A 20435-nucleotide genomic window follows, 5' to 3' on the forward strand; every position below is an offset into this window, starting at 1 on the left:
AAAATATTACATACAACAATTCTCAAGACAAAAACAAATCCATCAACTCAAGTGCAAAAAATACCCCAAACAACTCCACCCTCCCGTCCTCCCTTAACTTCTAGTTCCAGTATAAGTCAGTTTATATGACACTCCCTTTGTTTGTTTGGGGTCTCTCAGTTCTGCAGTTTGACCATTCATGTTTAGCCTCTCTTCAATTGATGCCAGAAAAGATGTAAATGGCAAAATTAATTTCATATCAGTACCATTCCATAAACTCCTCCACCATTCTTCTGCACACAAAAGTTGATGATCATCATTCCAACGACCCAGGTGGATTGATCGAATATCCTTTAATCCGGGGCAGAACAGCACCAAATGTTTGATTGATTCCACTTCTTTTTCACACCATCGACACACAGAATTCGCTTCAGCATTGCAAGCCCAGTGGCTGTATCGTTCTTTAGTTCTGAAGGCGTTTAAACAAAACAGCAAGAAGAGTCTGCGGGCTTTAGGATTTGGAAATAATTGCAGATACTTTTGTAAAACGTTGAAACCTCTTGCTTCTGCCGGGGCATTTATCATTGCTCTTGAAGCAAGTCGCTCCCTACACGTAGATTCCCAGTCTGCCCGCCAGATCTTTACTTTTGCTGCCGTAGGGTTTCCGTGTAAGGTAACCAAACTGATGTTATAGGCGAGTAAGAGATCTTCACAACGTTTTATCCAGAGGGAGACCACATCAGAACCCTGCGAAGTTGCATTGTGCAATATCTTAAATTGCGGAATTCCTTCCTGTGCTCTAGTTTTCCGATATAAGGCCAGTTGGCTCCAGATGATCCGTGCCTGTAAAGAAATTAGCGCCAGTTCATATCTTATACATGCAGTTGAAATTCCAATTGGCAGACTTAAAGCCTTGGTCCAAAACATGTGTTCAAGCGATGCCGAATGATTAAATGAGCAACCAAAGGCATTTAGAGCTCCATATATAAGGATCGATGCTACTTTCTGTTCGTAGAAGTTTCTCAAAGGTTGTGTCGAGAATCTTCCAAATTTCCTGTGCAGCAAAAGGCCCTGCATGCCAACTGGCCACATTTCCTCTTTGATTCTTGGATCCAAGGGTCATCACAAATACTGGTATTTATCATCATGCCCAAGTACTTCACATTATTTGATATGCGTAACCTATCTTGTCCAAGTTTCCACACAAATTTTGTCTCCAGGGATTTCAATGTTATGCTTGAGCTACGAAATATCAGGATTTTGCTTTTTGTGGTGTTGATTTTTAGGTTGTTTGAATTTACATAACTTTGAACAGCATCTAATTTACGTTGCAGACCAATTTGCGTCAAGTCCAAGATCACTAAATCATCAGCATACAGCATCCAATGTATTGGTGATAAGTTGAGCCTCGGAGGAAACGCCCTTACAGAAGCTATTGAGTCACCAATGTCTGAAATGAAGAGGCTAAATATTGCTGCTGCCAAAGGGCAGCCCTGTTTGACTCCTTTGTGTTTTAATCTGAGCAGATAGAGAGCCCGATTGGTCTAGGCGGATAGAGATCAATGTGTCCGTGTGTAGTTCCTTAATGGCTGATAATAACCCAATCGGACAACCCCATCCGCTTAGCTTTTGCCACAGAAGCTCTCGGTCAATCATGTCAAAAGCATTGGAGAAATCCACAAATGCAAGGTAGATTTTGCTGTTTGTGCGCTGTATTTCTAATTTCAGTAAGTTCAAGATAAGTAAATTCAGCGAGCAACCAACATTTTTGACAAAACCTGTTTGCCTTTCGTCAATTCTTTTTGCAGCTTGAGACCAAATAACCAATTTTTTTGTAGCAATGTGGCGTAAATCTTACCTAGGACATCCAAGTAAAGCTACCGGCCGGTAGTTGTGAGGGGACCTTCTGTCACCTTTTTTAAAGATTGGAACAATGATCCCTGTTTTCCAAGAACTTGGCGATTGCCAAGCGATACTTATTCTGGCGAATAAATCCACACATAAGTCAGCCCAAAGATCTGGAAACTGATCATTACATTCGACAATCCATCTGGGCCAGGAGCCCTAGAGTTTTTGGCTTTCTTAATCACCTCGCGAATATCTTCTCTCAAGAATTGTAAGTCCCATGGAGTAGTATCAACGACTATTGGAGCCCGTGGCTCCTGATCTTTATCATAAAGTGTTGTAAAGTGGTTCACCCACTCAAGTTCAGTTACTGGGCATGTTTGCAAAGCTTCTTGAGGTGCTTCCATGTGGTTAAAGACCCGCCAAAACTCACCACTGTTCTTAATTATTAGGGGTTTCAGCATGGCCTCCGCATCTTTCTGGTATATTAAAAATGTATGATTTTTCGACCAATTTTTATATGCTTGTTTCGTAGCTCTATTTTTTGCCACTATTTCAGACTTAGGCCCTTTCTTGTTGTTCCGGATTTCGGCCCGCATCTGTCTTTTGCGGCGCATTACTGTTAGATCAAAGCAATGTTTATTATGCAATGTTGGATTTTTTTGCCACCGTTTTTTACTTTGAATCGACTTAATAGAGAGGCATATTCAACCTCCTCCCGACTGCTCATAAATTGATTACATAATTTTACAACCTCTTGTTCATCCAGCCTTACTCTTAAACAATTAGGTTCCACCTGTACTTTTATTTTCCATAGCCGAGGTTGCTCTCCTGTCCAAGATTGGAATTTCATCTCTAGCAGGTCGTGTTCACTGTGTTGCATAGTCCGAACTTTCAAAGAGTTTATCCTGCTGTGTATAGCATCTGAGATGAAAATATAGTCAATCGTTGACGATTGATCGTCACAGTGCCACGTAGATTTTGCCGGAATATCTCCTTGCGTGCAGCCATTAGCCATAGTCAAACCTCTTGCATTCAGTTCGTCCGACCAGTCTATCGCCAGTTGGGATTTAGCTGAATTCTGTGGTTTTAAAAAAGTCGATGTTTAGGTCACCACATATTATAATGCCCGCACCTTTGTTTGCTTCAAGAAGATTGTCAATGATTGTAGTGACTTGATCAAGAAACGGGTAGGCACCTGTCCACCGGTGGTTCCAATACAGGTTTATTATCTGCAGTATGTCTACCTCTTTTCCTTCTGGGTTCAATTTACCAATTTCAGAAACCTGAATATAAGGAGTATAATTTTTGGAGTTCAATAGCCTAAAACCTGACGACCGTTTAATCATTGTTAGCAGACCAGCTGTAGGTCTCCCTTTTTCCGGTTTACTAGCCGGGTTAGGTGCACATTCAAATTCAGAAACTACTGGTGTTTCTAACATCCATGTCTCTTGAAGACACACTAACTGCAAATTAAGAAGCCACTCGTTGTTTAGCAAGTCCATAAACCCACGCGTATTCCATGCCGCAAATGAGCAAAGCTATGATTCCTTATTCCTTGTGCATTAGCTTGAACATTTAGAGTTCAGCGCACTCGCAAGCCAAGTCCAATCTTGGCTGCTTTCTCCACCTTTTGTGTTGCTTACCAAACTGGAGACACTCCTATCACTTGACATAGCATTGTCTAAAGTAATTTGGATTTTCTCCAATGAGTTGTTTTTGGGCAACAGTTTCTTCTCTTCTAACAATTCCCTGTGCCCCATCGAATCTGCCCCACTGGTTTTAGATCTCGCTCCACTTTCGCACAACACTCCTTTCAAGGTTTGATTCATCAAACCATTTGTAGATGTTAAATTTCAGAGGTCAGGATTAATATTTTGAGTCATCGAGGCTCCGATTATTGCTGCAGGGCACTCTGATGGGCCACGTTTGGGAGGGTCAATTACTTTAAAGACATCGAACCCTAAGGATAGAAGATCTTCTTCTGCTTCTACTATTGCGTTTGCAATTATGCCAGAGGCTAAATGTAATATTACACTGTCATTACAGGTTTCATCTGGAAATTCCACAATTTTTAGGTCTTTAGAGGCCAACGCTCTTAAACAGGGTACAGGGTACATGATGTAGCAATCTTAATACATTTGTGCGGTTCAGGAATAATTTATCACCAGACTCTATCCTTTCCAGCTTCAATTTGAACGACGGTATCATTTCCATGGGGTGAACTGTTTCATTCCTAAAATCAGTCTTTTGTTCAGTTGTTCAGACTCCTTGTTTTTGATGTTCAATTTTTTGTGATAAATGCCCAACTTCCTTTTTCTCAACCACCTTTGGGGCAGTACATACTTTTCCCAAATTTGCATCGTTAGACGTGGATTTACTGATGCCCCCCGTTCCCACATGTATCAATTCATGAGGGCATTCAACACGTTCCCTTTTTTCTTGAAGTGTGAGAAACGCTGGACTTAGTGGGGCCAGCTCGCTTTTGGCTGATGTTTCAACCTGCACAATGGAACAAATTCTGCCTCCCAAATCTGATGTAGTGATTTTTATTTGCGTTAGGGCCTCTTGTTATACAATCGCATTTGAAAGTTCTTGGTTCTCATCGGCATTCTTAGGAGAGGTAAATATCACCTGTCTAGATGCTCTCCTACCCTCATTTAGAGACCCTGCCACATCAGAGGGTTTGAGCACAGCCAACTCTTCATCATCCATATTGTCCTCGTAGACAGATAGTTTCAGCAGTTCCTCTTGGATGGCCTTTTCTTCATTATTTAAATTAACGCTTGCCAAGTTCGGGTTACGAGACGAGTCTGGCGTGGTTTTTGTTGTCGACTCTTTATTAGATTCATTCAGTTTCCTACATGTAATGATAGCTATATCCACAAATTGTGGAATGTTGATGTTACGGAAAAATGTTCGTGCAGCTCTCTGTTTGTTCTGTTTTCGTCCTGGCAAATTCTTTTGTTTTTTGCTTTCCACCTTTTTTTGTAGTTCACCTTCTGAGCCACCAAAGATTGAAAATAAGTTCTTAGACTTTACAATGACACTGTCAACTGTTTCTGGCCCCGAAGCTTGCTCAACGCATGAAAGTTGAGACGTTGAGTCAGACGCCTTTTGGTTGTCCAACAAAGCCCAATTCGTTGCGCTTCTGGCCTGTAGAAATGCAGTATGAAAGGACGTATCCAGTATTTCGCAATGATCTCTAATGCCATGCTCTGGGACTCCGATATTTACCAGATTTCCTACATTACTAATCGCTGGATCCGTGGTATCTTCAATCTCTATGACAGCATTATTTTCGATACTTTTAGTATCCAAGAGAACTGTTTGACTTTCCAGTGAATTACTCGCCGCGGTTATAATTCCTTTCACCGGCAGCGATTCCGCACTTGTCATCTCATTTAATGATAATTGTGGCTCCGTGTCGGTTCTAGCCGCCCCTCCGCCTTTTAAGTCTGGGAAGACTTTTCCTGAACAATGACAGTGCTTCCTTTGCTACTTCTGCAAGAAGTTTTTTGTCTAGCATGTCGTTATGTTTTCCATCCTTAACTGAAGATAAGCTTGCCATTAAATTCTGGATGACCTCATTTTGTTTTAAAGATTGGTTGGTGTACATGGATTCCATGTATACTAATTTTGAATTCATTAAGGCCAGCAAAGTTATGACATCTTTCACATTTCCACTTATTGACTCATAGAGTTTCGTGAAAGGCACCAAAGAGATAGCCATCGCAGAGGACACAGCCATTAATAAGTCGTTTGAAGGCACATGTTCACAAGGAATATGGCCACCACCTCTATCTACCTGTGTTTCACCATGAGTAATATGGGTAAGTGCCGACTGTTTCCTTCTGATTTTTGGAAAATCTCGCTCTATAAAAGAAGAGTCTCTAGACGTAGACTCATCCGTTGAGTCGTTGCTGTTTACATTCAGTGGCTTATGGACTAATTGAGGCTGAATAATAATGTCATTTGCCTTATTAGATGGCGCTAGGCATTTCTGAGAGTCGACCACATTCCCATGTAATGATTTAGAGGAGTCATCAGAATACTCGTCCTCAAGAGTTCTTCCTTTTTTGTAATTAACAGGCCCCCAAATGTCTCGATTTACGTTGAACATATTACTATATTGCCTTTTCTGGCTTGTCATTGCTGTCTTTTTAAACACTGGTGTACTTTCAGACGTTGGTTTATGGGCACACACTTTGTTTAAGGCAATTAAATGTTCTAATACAGTCGAGACAACCTCTAGGGAGTTTCTTCGATCATTAGTGGGTATAGTATACTGATCTTGCACTGGTCCAAGTTTATCCTGTACCCTCATAGCCTCATTGCATGCAATGTTGTTTAAATTTGCGTTTGACCACTTACACTCTGTGTGTTCGGTCTCCTGTTGCAATTTCTCATTTTCATTTGTAACAATGTTTATGTTAATTTTTTCATGCGGGCGAGCAATACAACTTACCTCGTTGTCCTGCTCTCCGGCACCGAGCATCGCAGCTGTCATATTATCGTTTCCAGGGCTCGCAGTAGTCGCAGTATCGGCTATTGGACTCTCCATAACTGAACCTCTTGAGTGTCTAGCCTGACATGCCGTGCCCTTACACCACTGGTGTGGGCATCCTGTGGACTCTTCATTTGAGGAAAAATCTCCCCGGTGCAGCCACGCCCCTCAATGTCATTGACCAAGATCGCCACCATAGGCTGACACACCGGTGTTGTTAGAGGACCTCCCATACGCGGCTCATCAAGAGCCTGCTGGTCACTATTACACTCTCCGACGCATTGCGGAGTCGCTACACCAGCTCCAGCTTCCGCGGTGACGACCTCGCCGTTCAAAACAGTGCAGGTGAGACTGTGTATATATACGTTTGTCCTACAACAGGAATATCCAATTGCACTGGCAGTTCCATCGCAATTATATTTCCCCCCAGTGTGGTTGTAATAAGTGATGTGGATCGTGGGTCAAGTGGGGCAAATACATCATCCACAACATGGGTCTCCGTACTCTCATGTTCTTCCGTTATTTCCACTATAGACCCACACAAGAAGTATTGACTCACGTGTTGTTGACGTGGCAGCTTTGTCAATTCCTCCTGTAAGGCCATTCGTTTTAGCTGAGCTCTAGTTCTTGAAGATGAAGTTACTGCCTCCATCTTTCAGGGAAACCTCCACACCCACCAACTCACCAAACAGCCAAACAGCTGATCCTCGCCCTTGCTCCTGAGGGCTTACGCCGCAAGGGTGGTGCACGGCTCAATTTAGCGTAGCAAAAGTCTCACGTGATCAGTCACGTGACTCTCCTCGGCGCCGCCTCCTCCAGGAAGCGGCAACAACGTCCAGCAAGAGCTTGATGTAGCTCGCAGTGCTGGGCAAGATTGATCCTTTGCAGGCAAGTTCAACCAGACAATGCACACAGGAACACCCCGCTCGAGCGGTGCACGGCTCAATTTAGCGTAGCAAAAGTCTCACGTGATCAGCCACGTGACTCTCCTCGGCGCCGCCTCCTCCAGGAAGCGGCAACAACGTCCAGCAAGAGCTCGATGTAGATCGCAGTGCTGGGCAAGATTGATCCTTTGCAGGCAAGTTCAACCAGACAATGCACACAGGAACACCCCGCTCGGGCGGTGCGTGGCTCAATTTAGCGTAGCAAAAGTCTCACGTGATCAGTCACGTGACTCCTCGGCGCCGCCTCCTCCAGGAAGCGGCAACAACGTCCAGCAAGAGCTCGATGTAGCTCGCAGTGCTGGGCAAGATTGATCCTTTGCAGGCAAGTTCAACCAGACAATGCACACAGGAACACTACTATATATGAAATGCCCTTTCCTGCTACTTTCCTGGGCAAAGAAGCCGTTTGTGTGGGGGTTGGGACTGTCTGGTCCCAATAACCACTCTGGTGCTGCTATGTCTGTTGCTGGGCAGATGTGGCAATTGGCTATCCATCATTGGATAGCCACTGCCAGCTTGAAAGGGGCAGATCATTACCATTTGTGGACCTGGGAATATCCTGGATAAAAGAAGCCATGACCCCTACGGAGAAAAGCAAACCGTTGTCCACTAGAGGACGACTCCTGCAGCTGACTCCAGTGAGTTTCCAGTGAAGCCCTCTCCACTGCCTGATCTCAAGAAGACCCTAGTCTGTGCTTCAAACCCTGGCCCAGCCAGTTTCGACACCTGCACCAGGATCCGTGCCTTCTGAAGTGTGCCTGGGCCAACCGGTGGACTGACCAGCTGTCTCCTGGGCTACCTCGCTGTAGCCATTTCTGTTTAAAGTGCATCCTTGGAACTTGGAGGATCTTCAGCTTGTACTACAAGATGCCTGCCCTTGCATTGTTAGCCTTTTTGCATCAACGGAACCCGTGCAGGGCCTGCTCTTTGTCCATAGATTGCCTGTCGGCACCTGATCGTGGTTATGCCCTTTGCAATCTGTCTTCTACGGTTCCTAGAGGTGTCCTGAGGTAGACTGCTGCGCAGAAGTCTATCTTTTCTCTGCAGTGGTGTTAAGTTTAAAAGGTGCCTGGAACTGTGATTCAAGCATCATGCCTGAACAAAACTAAATCCTCCGCCTGGATGTGACCTATGCACCTGTGACCCCTGGACCTTCCTCGACTGGGCCAGGCACAGAAGACTGTGTCCCCAACAGATTCTAAAACCTTAGTAGTGGTCTGGAGAAGTCTGGGTATAGGGGCAGGTACATTAACAACCCTGTCTCTCCCCCACTCCCTTTCTCCATAGGGTTATATGGGTGTAAAGTCTTGTCCCTAAATCACTCTTTCCTGTCTTTGGTCAGTGGAGCGCTAGTAAAGGATCCCTTGCTATACCTATCCTAGTGGCTGGGATTGAGTGATTGTTACTTGCTAACCTGAGCTTTGCTTACCTTTTTGAACTTTGTATCATAAACACTGGCATTGTCTAATCGCCTACCAAAGATTCCTGAATAGTGTTACTTTCGAACTGATGACTTTGGAGAACTTGGCCCCAAATCATCTTAGGTCTGAACTTTCAGAAAGCTCTGCATTATTCTTCCGTTGAAGCTGCTGAACCCCACAGGCCCTCACTGACTGCTCTGTGTCCTACTGATTTTTTTTATTTCCAGCAAGACTCGGGTCAGCCTGGGGGGGGGAAACAGGGAATTGGATAAAATAACAAAAACTCAGGTGCTCTTCTTGCTTGACAGTTGGGCTGCCTGTTCAAGAATTAAGTAGAGTTATTGCAAAGTCTTTTTACACCAAACCTCCCTTCCTTCCCTTCACAAATTACCTGTGAGTACTCAGCAAATGCTTAGAGGATTTTATTCAGCTGTAATTATGCATGGTGCACTTTGAATGCTTAAATTACTTTTCTTATTTTTTTTATTCTTATTGTTTAAACTGTTCTCTATCTCTGCAAGTCTTGAATTCAAACTGATATCTTCTTACTTCTTGCAAAACTCAAAACTTTAGTTTTGAATTGAAAGTATTTTAAAGCCTGTTGTGCTAAATTGTTCAGCTTTTCCAAAGAAATGTTTGTTCAGTCTTTCATTTTTTTTTAATGCTTTCTAGTGAAATCTACTTTTCTAGAACTACAGGAGCACAAGGCCCCAAATCATTTTAGGGTTCGATTTACAAGTGTTAAATGCATATAGGTTAGTAGAAACACTTTAGAGTTACCACAAAACATTTTCCTGAGTGCTTACCGGTTTTTACACTGGCTATTGTATCAAATGCCTTTTATCTTCTCCTGAGGGTGATTGCATGTAACTGTTTTATAGCAAGTGTGTGACAATATTTGCTGAGAGGTTTCATTTACGTAGTGTGCTTTTAAAAGCCTAATAAATCATTGTATGTTTTTGTACTTGCCTAACTGACATTTTTGTTGGTGTTGTGTGTGGACTGTGACGATCCGACAGATAGCATCACTTCTCCCTGGGGGTGGTGGGGGGCCCTTTCCATGAGGCTAGGCAGGTGAGGCCGCTAGCCATTAGTCCCCTAGGGCTGGTAACATGCGTGAGGAACTCCCCTCCTGGGGATAAGAATGCGAGTGGGAGACGCAGCCCCTTTAAACCCCAACACTGTTGGCTGTTGTTAATGACCGAATCCTCTAGATCACGTCCGAAACTATGCGTTTTAAAATATCAAACCACCCTGATGTAATAGGTACAGTGACGAAAATGAACTTGAGAACGCTTCAATCGAGCAGGAGGAATGCATGATGAGGTACTACCAGTTTGACTGATGTTACACTTGTGCGGTCCCTGATTCTTAAACCAAACAGCAAAGAAGGACTGTGTTCTTCGTCGTCTTGTGACCCGCTCAGCAGTGGCCTGTGCAGTTCTGGTATGCAGAGAGCTGTTGTATGTCCAGAAGGAGAACCCAGCGATCGTGGTGGGCGCATCGAAGACTAAGACAGATCTTGGGCATCGGGAGACTGCATTGAGGCATGTCTCCTCCAAAACCAAACATGCACAGCGAGACGCCTGGGAAGCACCTTTGCGAGTCAGTTGGGACCAGGTGCAGGAAACCTGGAAAGATGTAAAGGTGGTGGCGCCACCTGTAGTTGGTGGACCATTCAGTCCGACAACGGTGCCGAGTCTGCTTACCGTAGCCTACAGCAAAGCTACATAGGCAGGTGTGCAGAGAGTACAAAAGAATGTGGCGGTGACATGATCTGTCATGGGTAGACTGACTGGTCCAACAACTACGCAGAGACCGCCAACAGTAATGGGCCGTGGAGAGAAGCAGGCCAGAAGTAGTGTAAAAGAAGAAGCTGAAACAGAGACCTCTCACTAAGCCGATGAAGAGTCCCTGGGAGAAAGCAACAGGAACAAGTACAAATCTGGGAGGGGGCCGGGAAGACTCAAAACTGTAATTTCTGAAGAATTATATGAAATAGTGACACTTTGTAGCACAAATCCCTTTGCAGTTCCACAAGAGCGTGGTGCTGAAGAGTCGAGAGGGGCTCAGGAAGCATCTTTGTCATACCAGTGGTGACAGGATAAAGAGCAGAAAGAAACCTAACTCTGTTGAAACTTCTTTGAAGGAATTTTGCTGTAGTCTATTAAAGGACATTGGGGAACCAGCAAGGAGAAGGGAGTCATTCCAGCCCCACAGGGATCCTATCAAACTGTTTTGGTTGTTGTGAAAAGCTTGGAACATTTTGGGAAGACTTGGAGTCTTTGGGACATTTTACATCCAAGAGAAGGGAGTCATTTTCCTGGGTCACAATCAGAGCCCAAACTTTATTATTATTTCTTGTAGTGACTGGGATAGCGTAGGATCTATTTAACTGGGATGATGCCCTTTGATTAGGACTTTCACAGACTTCCTGACGAGCACCCGAGTTTCGTTATTTTAGGTAGGGAAACCCCATTAGTGTTAAGGACAGATAGGTTTATCTTTTTCTTTAAAATAGATTTATGGCAATTACTGTGGCACCACTTGGTCAGTTTCTTCATTCCTTGTCGCCATGTATCCTTAGATACCTCTCAGAGCCCTCCTGAATCTAAGTCTTGCCGCTCTGCTACCTTACCTTGATTGGGGTTGTCTATGCTCTTGTGTCTCCTTGTTCACCATAATAGTTTGGCCTCCCAAAATCCACCCCCAGGGTGGATTTTTGGAAATCCATCTTGTTGCCTCCATAATTCAGGTCCGGTTCAAAACAGAAAAAAGTTGTGGGTTCCATTAATGTCTATAGAGGGAAAGCAGCAAAAGAAATAATCTTTCCTAATAACCTGGATGACCACACACATCCTGTAATTCAACTTGTAACAAAAAACCTTTACTCACAGGGTTCTTATGCCCTTCTTGTGCTATGTATTGTGAAATCTATCAAAAAATGTTGTCTGGGTTGATATGTCCCAAATATCTGGAAGCACATGTGTGGATATATCACTTAAAGTTTCCATTTATACATTCATTTTGTCCACATACTCTTTTTACATAAATAGTCCTTGATTAATTTCTTCATACTTGTCAATTACATTTTTAACAGAAACATAGCTATGTATAAAAAACAAGAAGTGTTTATCAGAGAAATAGGCTTTCCTGGAATGTCCAATGCATTTCGGTCTTAATGACCATCTTCAAGGACCAAGTTCTAAAAAAAAATAATACAAAACATTTTGTCAGTGGTCTGGCACACGGGACATTGTCATATCTATCCATGTTATTCATATACTATTTACCAACCTATATTGTCCACTTATAACTTCTGTGAATGATTGGTGGCTTCCTTTCTTTGTGGAAGATGCTTAGTTCAGGATGGTCTGTTTCTACGACCTGCGATCCTGCTGTAGGATCTAAATGTAAATAGAGTAGGTATGCTGACTATTCCTTTTTGTAGCTGTTCAATCAAAAAGTCATACCTTTTCTTGATTGAGGTCCTTGACCATCAGTAATTATTCTTATCCTGGTGGCCTGTATAGAAAACATGTATTTATTTAGCTTTTCAGCCTATATTGGTGTTGCTAAAGGTATCTCTGTTCTCATTTGTCTTCTTACCTTCACATTCCTGCAGAGTGCTTATTCAGGACACCAGGAACGCTATGAAGTGGTTGCCTGTGTGTCCCGCAGCAGTTTTATATCTGTAATGGTGCCGGCGAGTGGTATGCGATGATGTCATCGGTGTGATGATGTCAGTGTGCCGGCAGTCATTTTGGTTGTATTGGTTACTGCTGGATAACGCTAAATCTCTGTGGTGGAACCTTGGTGTTTCAACTCAGGAATTGTTCCCAATGTAGTTTCATTTGGCAATATTGTACAACACATGGACAACCTCTTGTGTGATACTGGGGAAATAACATCACTATTCTATGAATAAATTAATATAGTACAAATGGTGTGATATTTATAATTGGTAATATTATACAGCAAAACGACAGCAATTGTATAATCCTGGAGATATAACATTGCTATTGTACAAATACATTTCTATAGTACAACTCGCGTAACATTCATAATAATCACTGATATGATTCCAATCACATTTTGTTACCGTACATTGTGCACATGTCATTTCTTTTTCAGAATACAAGTAGCTGCAATTTCATTAGAGAAACAAATGGTACCAGAAAATTTAATGGGGTTCATTACTTTTACAAAATAACATTGTTCCTGATGCTTGTTAATCTGCTTAGAATCACATGCTGTGCATATTGTCCGACATCCAGTGGTAACTGCTGAGTATTGCATCTTGTCTTTCGGGGACCGAAAGGGGACGTCGGCATAGGCGTGTCTGTAACACTATCCCTATCGTGACGTGTAGTGTACCCAAAATCCCTCATGCGCCGAGGTCCCTCAGATTGTTTTTTTCCACCGAGATAACTGGTCGCCCTATAGCAGAGCTCTTACATAAGAGACATTGGGCCTCATTACGAGTCCGGCGGTAACCGTGGCAGTAAAACCGCCTGGTTACCGCCGGACTCGTATTACCATTCCGCCTCCGTGATTCCCGGAATTACCGGGGCATTACAACCCCGGTTTTCTGGGAATCACGGAGGCGGAATGGTGTTAATCCCCATTCCCATTGAGTCCTCTTGGACTCAATGAGAATGGGGATCATGGAAACACCGGCAGCATCTCGTAATGCGTAACCTGGCAGGAACATCACCTCCCGCCTGCAGGAGTTGTGATCGGGTTTACCGCCACCGTTGTTTCCATACCGGGCGATTTGTAATGAGGCCCATTGTTTATGCTAAGTCGACTTGTCGGTTATTTCCCCTTAAGTCATTTAGACAGCAAGAACAACTTCGACGAAGACTACAAGCAACACCCAAACCATCTACGGCGGTGGATTTCGGCGCCTAAAGATCCGGCGGCTGAAGCATCCACATGGCTGGGCCCTGTGCCGGCCTTTACAGTAGGGAGAGTGGGGTCGGGTGGCCATATTTCCGTTATGTTTTTCCTCTTTCCCCCTCTTTACCCTATAGGTCTGGTCATCTTTCCCTTTTGTTATGGAAATGGCTCCTTTAAGGTTCTGCCCTAAGTGTAGGGTCAGATACCCGTGCAAGGACGAGCACAGGACGTGCAACTCCTGTCTCCCCTTAGATCACGACGAGAAGCGGTGTGCGGCTTGTAAACTCCTTCGGCCTAAAACTCTTAAGGAGCGCTGTGTAAAGCGGTGGGCTGCGTACGGACCCTTCCTCCCCCACCGCCACACCCGCCGAAAGTGACGCGGGCACCTCCGATGACCAAACATCTGTTGCGGATGTGAAATACCTCGAGGCGGACACTTCTAGGTACGCCACGCCCGTCCCCGACCCTTCAAGGCCTGACTCTGGTCTTGCTTCAGGGACAACACCCGGCGACAGGGGCGTAAAAAAGACATTACACTAAACGCTCAACCCCTCTAACTATTTCGACGGGTACATCGAAAAAGGTGAAAGCGCCAGCAGGGCCTTCGAAAATTTCAGCGGATCCCTCCGATCGTTCAGATCCAAAGCCTTCCCCGCATCCGCAGCAGCGTTTGACGACTGGGCATCCCAAAATAAACAAGGGCGCTTCCCCTAAATCAAGTTTTTACACGTCGAAGCGCGGAATTTTGACGCTCCGACGGTCCCGAAAGGCCCAGTAGGCCCAAAAACTACGACTAGGCCTCAAGGCGAAATGCCTACCGCTAGGCCCTCTATCACCGCGGTAGGCGGTAAACCTACTGATAGACCTTCAGAACCACTATCTCACGCAGAGTCAGCGGAAATCGAACACAGTTTCGCTAGAATTACTTTGGCAGTTGGGCTTATACCAATTCCGTCGAAAAACATGGGGCAGGCCGCGGACAAATCTATAGATACACCATGGTGCCCCGATTCTCGCAATAACTACGAGGACAGCCAGGAGCCTCTTTCCAACACCCTGAGTGACAAATTTCGACGTCAAGAGGCGGAAGACAACGTTTTTCCACCCGTAGGCCCTTCTAGTTCCTCTAAGTGGACAAGAGAGAAATTTGAAGGGTGCATGGATCGTCTTGAGAAAATTATTTATTTTTCTGAACATCCTTCCCCGAAAAGATCTTGTGGAGAGCCTAATCCTAAATCTGCTTCACAGTTACAAGAGGATAAGCCCTCAGTCCCTGTCCATCATGAAGACATCATTCAAATGGATACTTTTCAGGACATTTACAGTAAAGATGAAGAACCTTCCTTCCTGCAGGGCTATAATGAGGACCAGGCAGATGCCACGGACAATTGGGAAGAAATACATCAAGTGGGGATGGACCCATGGACTCTCCCCCAACAAGATCAGGACACTGATATTCTGTGTCTAGATTCTCCTCCGTCCACCCCGGCTCGCCAGGCCTCACCTGTAGATGACCAAATGGCCTTAAATACCATGTTAAGGAAGGCAGCAGATCACTTTAAAATCACTACTCAAGAGGCGGTGCCCGAGCAGGACTTTGTGGAAGATATTCTTAAGGAGAAACCGCCCTCTAGCATGGCCAATTCCCTCCTTAATTCTATTGAGAATATTGGCCCCCTCCCTGGTGTCACCAGCTCAAACCCGGGCAGTGAACCCAAGAGTAGAAAAGTTATTTTGCCCAGCTCCTTCTGACCCTCAATACTTTAAAGGGCATGCCACCCCGATTCCCTGGTAGTGACTACCACCCGGAAACGGGCAGGAGTACCCCTTGCTAAGTGGGGGGCTCCTCCAGATAGAGAATCCAAGAGGTTATATGCCTTAGGTAAGGGGGTTACCTCGGCTGCCGCATATGCCACGCGCATAGCGAATAACACTACGCTACTGGCGAGTAATACTGACGCTCAATGGAACCTAGTACAGGAAGGTCTCCAGGAGGTCCAGGAGGTCCCAGAGCCCATCAGGTCCAAACTTCACTCTCTTTGTTCAGCTGAGCGTGGGAGAGCGGTCGCCGGTAGCCCTGAGGGAACTGCAGGCCAAGGAAGCCCTGTCTGCCCCTAGCGGGCCTCCGTGAGTTGAATTGTGTTTGTAACTGAATATTTTACATCCGCGCTCTGAGCGCGTTGTTGTGCCTGCTCTCCCCTCCCACTTCCTGGTCCTCCTCTCCCTCCCGCCTCCCTGCCCGCCCACACCCCCCCACACCTCTCCTCCCTCTTCCTATAACCCCCCCCCCCTCCTGGGCAGCCCTCTGCCCGGCAGCCCCCTGCGGCTAAGGGCCCCAAGGCCAAGGGCGACTCCTACAGTTGCGGCTCCCTGTGTGTCTGCAGGTGTCCGCAGGGGACGCAAGGCGCAAGTTCAATTTGTCATCTCCACCTTCTCCCGGCCCACCCCACCTACACCTGGCCACTGCATTCGCATGGTGTCTTCACCTCACTGTGTTCCACAGTTGTGGTAAACTAGGTTTTTTTTCTCCCCTCGCAGGATTCTCAAACTTCGTCTGTCTTCCCCCCCCCACTCCCTCCTACTCCATGGTGCTCTCTATCTCGCCTATCTTCTCTAACTGCTTCTCTATTGACTATCTTGCTCTCCTCACTAAATCTGGTAGGAAAAAGTTTAACAAGGACATCCTGGTCTCCAACCCAGGCCTCCCTATTGCTGACACCTACACTAGTGCCTGCTCTAAGGAAACTCTCACTGACATCCTCTTTTTCGTGCCTTCGCCTGACCTATGGACCCTTCATATGGTCTCTGTGCTCTCTACTTTTTCCTCTTCTCCCATTAATGGTGGCACCCGTTGGGATGTCTTCTTGGCCCCCTTCCGCTCCTCTAAGGCCATCATTAATGTCTACGCTAATGGGACCGTCTTGGTCCAAGGCCCTCAGGCCAACCTTCACCTGTTTGATAGACGCTTCCCTCGCCTCATCAACTTCCTTTCCTCTCCTGCTGTCCCCCCTCCTCTGTCCTCGGCTACCTTGCCTCTACCCTCCCTCCCTGCCCCCTCTCCAGTGCTCCTTCTTCACCTCCTTCTTCTACACCACCGCAGGGCGTACCTTTGATCTGTACCCCTCCCCGGAAGTCCTTCAAGGATGGCAACCTTCTCCACATTGCCACTCTTAACTCTCGCTCTGCCATCAAGCATTCCTCTGATATCTGTCGCCTTCTTGAGGAACTGGACCTTGACGTCCTCGGTCTCACCGAGACATGGTTCACAGCCAGCTCTGTTACCAGCTTTGACACACTCCTACCTGACGGTTACAAGATCCTCTCCGTGCCCAGGCCCAACCGTTCAGGGGGGGTGTTGCCCTTATCTTCCCTGAGTGGATTCCTGCCACTGTCACTCCTACGCAGACCTACTCCTCTTTTGAATGTCTTGTCTGCCGACTCTCTCTATCTCCTAGCCATTCCCTTACCATGGCTACTATCCATCGGCCACCTGGTCAAATTTCCTCCTTCCTCTCTGAGTGGGCGGACCTCTCCTCCTCACTCTTGTCCTCTACCACTCAACTCCTCTTTCTTGGTGACTTCAACATCCATCTGGATGCCTCTTGTCCCCCCACTGGACTCTTTCGTGACCTCTGCGACTCTCTCTCACTCTCTATTCTCCCGTCTGGGCCTACTCATTCTGCAGGGCACACTCTTGATGCTCTGATCTCTTCTGACCTTCCCCTCTCTGTCCCTCTCTCCACTCCTCTCTCCTGGAGTGATCACTTTCTCCTATCCTCCCACCTCACCCTCCCTACCCCGCAGGCAAAGCCACCCTCATCATTGCCACCCACCTTTTCGGTCATCCGACCCATGAAGCGCGTGTCAGTTGAGGCTTTCGCTGCCACCTTCTTGCCCCCCCCCCCTACGCCTTCGGCTGACTCCCACCCTGACACAGCCCTCTCCATGCTCCACTCTGCTATATCTGATACTCTTGATATCTTTGCCCCTTTCATGAGAATCCGCCTGAAGCCCAAAGCCAAATGTAACTCCTGGTATGACTCTGATCTCGTCACCCTAAAACGCAAGTGCAGGGTGGCAGAGAGGAAATGGTGTGCTTCATGTTCATCCTCTGACAAACTGGCCTGCCGCCTGCTCCAAAGGCAATACCGTCTCTCCGTTCTCACCAAGAAGAGAGCCCTTATCCAAGCCTGCATCTCTGTGGCATCTAACAACTCGGCTGAACTCTTTAAAATCTGCAAGGAGCTTGCCAATCCCGCTGCAGTCTCTACCTCTCCTGACCCCTCCCAGGCCCTCTGCACTGCACTGGCCTCTCACTTTCATCTCTAAAACACAGGCCATCCTGTCCTCACTCTCCTCCTATCACCTCCCTCCCTCTCTTCCCGGCTTTTCCTCTGGCCCTTCTGCAGCCACCCCTGCTCCCTCCTTCTCTGCCTTTCCCCTTTTTTCTGCTGACGAGGTTTCCTGACAAGTCTGATCTATGAAAGTCTTGTCTAAACAGATTCACCCCTGTTCCTCCAAAACTATCAAGGACCACATCGACTCCCTGGCTCCTGCCCTGGCTGACTTTTGCAACCACTCCTTCGCCTCTGGAGTCTTCCCACCCCCCCCTCAAGCACTCCCTTGTGCACCCTCTTCTTAAGAAACCCTCTTCCGACCCCTCCTGCCCGGCTAACTATCGCCCAATCTCCATCACTCCCTTCCTGGGCAAGCTCCTGGAGAAACTGGCCATCTCCCAGCTTAACCTCCATGCTGAATCTGTTGGTAGTCTTCATGACCATCAATCTGGCTTCAGAGCGGCCAGAAGCACGGAAACTGCTCTCCTGAACATCCGTGATGACCTGCTCTTGAACCTCGACTCCAACACTCCGTGTGTTCTCATTCTGCTCGATCTCTCTTCTGCCTTTGACACTGTCAACCATGCCATCCTGCTCAACCGTCTCCGTGATAACCTGGGTATCACTGGTCAGGCTCTGGCGTGGCTGACCTCTTTCCTTTCCAATCGACCCTCCCAGGTCCAACTTGGGTCCTTCCTCTCTGACATCTCTTTCTCCACCTGTGGTGTTCCCCAGGGATCTAATCTCTCTCCCTGGCTGTTCAACCAGTATCTGGCACTCCTTGCCCACCGCATCGCCGCCCTCTGCCCCAACTTTCAGTGCTATGCGGACGATACCCAGCTCATTTTCAGGCTACCCTCGGCCTCCTCCTCTCCTTCCCTCATCTCTGACTGTCTGTCTGCTGTCCAGGAATGGTGTGCCGCCAATGACCTCTGCCTTAATGCCAGTAAGACTGAGATTCTACTCATCGGCACACCCACTCCCTCCTTCCCTGCAGCTCTCTGGCCAGCCTCTCTTGGCTCTCTTTCTGCTCCTACCTGCAAGGCAAAAAACCTCAGGGTCATCTTCGACTCCACACTCTCCTTCTCTCCTCATATATCTGACGTCTCTAAGAAGTCACACTACCAGCTGCACCTCCTCAGAGGTATTCTTCCCTTCCTCTCCTTCCCCCAGAAGCTCACTGTCTCCCGAGCCCTGGTTCTCTGGAAGCTGGACTACTGTAACAGCCTCTGTCTTAATCTGCCTGCCTCCACTCTCCGCAATTCATCCAGAACAGAACTGCGAGACTTGTCCTTGGCCTCAAGCCCAGGGACCGTATCTCTCCAGGACTAAAATCTCTACACTGGCTCCCAGTGGCTGCGAGGATTAAGTTGAAAACCCTCTGCATTGTCCACAAGGCCTTCTGTGGCCTGGGGCCTAAATACCTTCAACCCTCTCTTCCTAAATATCTTCCTTCCCGAGCCCTTCGCTCATCCGTCTCCAACTCCCTCAGGGTCAGCCGCTTCTCGAAGCAACTAGCTGGGGGTAGATCTCTCTCCGCGGCAGGGGCCTCCCTCTGGAACAGCCTTCCCGCCTCCCTGAAACTTGAGGAGAACCATCTCCGGTTCCGGAAGCACCTCAAAACCTTCCTCTTTGCTTCTGCTTTCTCGCTCCCTCTCCCCTGCTAAATTCTTCACAGAAACCGCACTGAATCTGCTACTGGGCCACTCTCACCGACCTCGGTCCTGGGCCCAGCCGCTCTCCACTTGCACTGCCTCCCTGGCAACCCCTGCACTGCGGGACTGTCTCTGTATCCCTACAGCCCCCCCTTCCCAGCATTGTCTGCACTTACCTTGCACTTGCCACCAGCTGGCCCTATTTATTTATTTTTTACTCTACTTACTTTGTACTGCACTTCCCCCTCCCCTTCCCCTTGCACTTTTCCCTTTCCCCTACCCCTGCACTTGCGCGGTCTGAATGACACCTGGCCTAGTAGGATCGTTGTCTGTCTTCCCCTTGTTCCCCCCTCCCTGCCTCGTCGCGCCTTGAAACACTTGTGTATAGGCGCGTTACAAATGCCATATCATATCATATCATTGTGGCCGAAGGCAGGCAAGTGAACCAGCATGTGATAAAAAACACTCTGGACACGGCTGAAACAGTGGGCCTGTCTCTGGTACAGGGAACCTTACTTAAAAGGCACGCTTGGCTTCCTGCCTCAGGGTTTGAGCCTGAAACACAGGCCACTCTCATCAATAAACCCATTGAAGAAACTAACCTCTTCGGAAAGGCGATCGATGAGGCCCTAGAAACAGCCAAAAAAGAGCATGAGACTCTTAAGTCGCTGCAGCAAATTACTCAAAGACCTTTCCCCCAGAGAGGAGGTAATGCTAGTCGGTCCTTTCGAGGGCAGTGCCGTGCAAGTCCTATGGCACAGGAAACTTTAATGCTGGACTATCCTCAGGAAGCCCTGCATACTACCCACCAAGGGGTCCGCGACGCGGCAAAGCCAGAGATAGAG

The 20435-nt window shown here is 46.9% G+C and overlaps 1 protein-coding gene across 1 annotated transcript in view; it reads left to right on the forward strand.

Moving 5' to 3' along the window:
* Positions 1-20435, forward strand: part of LOC138471850 (ER degradation-enhancing alpha-mannosidase-like protein 3) — a 996165-nt gene that overhangs the window by 615124 nt on the left and 360606 nt on the right. The gene's annotated exons all lie outside the window — the stretch shown is intronic.

This window comes from Ambystoma mexicanum, chromosome 8 (assembly GCF_040938575.1).
Source record: "Ambystoma mexicanum isolate Mex_15411 chromosome 8, UKY_AmexF1_1, whole genome shotgun sequence".
Taxonomy (NCBI): Eukaryota; Metazoa; Chordata; class Amphibia; order Caudata; family Ambystomatidae; genus Ambystoma; species Ambystoma mexicanum.